Below are 2951 nucleotides of genomic sequence, written 5' to 3' on the forward strand. Positions count from 1 at the left end.
ATTAGCACTGAGTAAAGTCTATTATGCTTATCTTACAGCACTGTAATCAGCCGTGCGCTTTACCATGTGAGTGACAAGTCATCTAGTCACACTAAACCACAGAACTGTATTGGTGAAAAGTTCAGCTTGTGAAAGAGACTCATGATTATTTTAAATGACTGGAGGAACTACAAGCTTTGTCTTTGTGGCTTTGGTGACCTTTCAAATCCTCCTGAAATGAGACATATACAACACTTAAAAAGGGGGGGGAGTTATAAAAAGGATGCTTTGCCTAGGACCCATGAAGATGTAAGATACAGAAACTCAAGTATCTTCTTCATCAGAGATTCTTGAAAGCAATCAAAAGCTTTAAAACTAGTATCTACAAATCACAATGCCTGAAGGTATACACAAAAATAATTTTAAAAGAAAAGTAAGTGAATACTTTTGTGATTTAATTACTAAATTCCATTAAAAAAATCAGTGTGTGTACAGATAACCACATGATTCAGCAGGTAGGTTTACGACAAATCACCCTTTCTGCTCTAATGGCACCACTCTCATTCTCATCACTCATCTGAGTACTAGAATGGGCTAGCTAGTTTTCTTGCCATTTTTACTGCCTCTTGATTTTCCTTCTTGGTTTATCCAATGAACTTCCGAAGGGTTACTTCCCCACAGTACTGTTTTCCTCATTTCATTCCCTCATTCAAAATCCTTAAAGGGATCCTCAGTGCCTATAGTCCAAATCCCTCGGGTCAGCATCCTAGGCTTTGTATTATTTACATAACTTTATGAACTGGTTTTGAAAGCACATGTGGAGTACCTATGAGATGCGGCTCATGCACCTCAATATATATGCAGAGCTCATGCAAAAATCAGCTTTTGGTTCACTCTAATTCCAAGCCCAAAGCCCTTTCCTCTTCTCAGTTCAAAACCTATGTATGTCCTTCTAGATCTAGCACAGATCCTATGGCCTGAAGACCCTTTTTCCTGCTTTGGCCTCTATTTTATCCAGAAACCTTTCAATAAATATCTATTGAATGAATGAATATATGTTAGTAACATTCAATTTGATAGAATATCAATACTATCCTGCATTGCTTTGCATCTGTTTTAATCACCCCAAAAGACAACAGCTCCCAGATGGTAAGGGCCATGTTTTTATATATATACACATACACATAAAGATAAAAGTTCCCCCACTTTTTAATATTTTTAATACTCTTCAGTCATAGGGTTATGCTGTAAATAGGGCTGTATCTATATCATCAACCTATTTATCATCTAAAATTTATATACACATACAGAAAAAGTTCCCCTACTTTAAAAATATTTTTAATAGTCATCAGTCTGTCATAGGACTATGCTATCTATAAATAGGGATATATCTGTATCATCAACCTATTTATCATCTAAATTTCTATATTTCTCCCCATGTTCTATATTTTTATGTCTGCAGTCTGTCATAGGGTTATACTCTGCTTGGATAAATGAATAGATGGAGTGAATGAAACTTACCATTTAACTTTTTAAACTTTGGTGTCACATAAGGTCAAATCTCCCATATTTTGAAGGGCATCTAAATTCAGGTACACATGGCCATGAACTGCAAAGGTGCCCTACAGCATGGAGGAGTGATTGATTTTTAAAGTGTACCTCTTATGTAATACCAGCAATTGAATTAATTTGTATAGTCAGAAAGGTATTTGTTACTACATTCAAAGCTTAAATCATCAGTATACAATTATATAGCAAGCTAATGTCACAGTATCAGCAATAACAGAAAAAAGTCATCATTCATAGGCATACTATAATTAATATTAAAGAGAAACATGTGGTTGAAAAATTTTTTAAGGGGACTTAAAAAAAAATCACTTTTCCCCACTTACCTGATTCTAAGTTGAAGAGATTTATCTGTAGCTAGTAGATTTGACTTCAGAACAGCTGATAAGGATAACTTTGTATCTTAAAATGAAAGGTATTAATTTATAAATTAAAAAATATTATACAACAATGCAAACCAGCCATAATATACATATGTCCCCTATGCATTGTTGTATGGCAGAAACCAACACATTGTAAAGCAATTATCCTCCAATTAAAAATAAATTCAAAAGATACATATATATATATATATAAAATAAACTTCTATGTTAGGTAAGGAACATCTGAGAACTCCGGAAATATTTTCCGAGACTATTGGAGACAATTAGGTAAAATATAAATCCATAAATGGACACATTCAAGCTGAAGTTATGAGGAAGCAGTTAGAAATACTGGGTGTGTCAGTGAGAGGTAGGGAGAAAGCAGTAGAAAAATCAGAAAGTAGAACGGAAATGAGTCCATTCCTATATGAAAGTTACCACAATTAGAAGAAAAAAGCGCAAGAGGCTAGTTTTGCCAAGATGTAGAAAGCACACAACAGGAACACTGTTTCTTGGGCATACCTCTGGTCCTCAGGGATTCTTTCCAGTGGGCTCTCTCCAAATCATGCCAGGTGAGGATTTTAGACCTGAACCTCTGAGGCTCCACCCATCAGCCCTGGAGCCCGCCCTCTGGCAAACCTTTAACCCTTTCTTATCTAAGCTCTGGCCTCTTGCAGAGAGGACAGGCCCAGTGCATATTTCCCTGGGATGCTGGGGAAAAGCCACCAGAGAGAGAGGCCTTCTGCAGTGCAGAGGGCAGGACCTTCCAGACTGGGACTGTACAACTTCTCACTCTGAGCTCTAGGATTCCAGAGAGATGACATAAATACTGGGGGTGCCCAATTCTCAAGCTGTTTAACATGTTTATAGGAGTGAGTAGAAACCTGCCAATATTCTAACAATTAAAAACTCAACAGCAAACAATTTTATAGAATCTTTATTGTAAACAGAGGTCATTAAGTTATTACAAACTGAATCAACTGAAAGTCAAATTAGTAACTCAAAACAGATTTATATGTTTATTTTTATATGGTATAATTTGTA

Source organism: Capricornis sumatraensis, chromosome 7, assembly GCF_032405125.1.
Source record: "Capricornis sumatraensis isolate serow.1 chromosome 7, serow.2, whole genome shotgun sequence".
In the NCBI taxonomy this organism is placed as follows: Eukaryota; Metazoa; Chordata; class Mammalia; order Artiodactyla; family Bovidae; genus Capricornis; species Capricornis sumatraensis.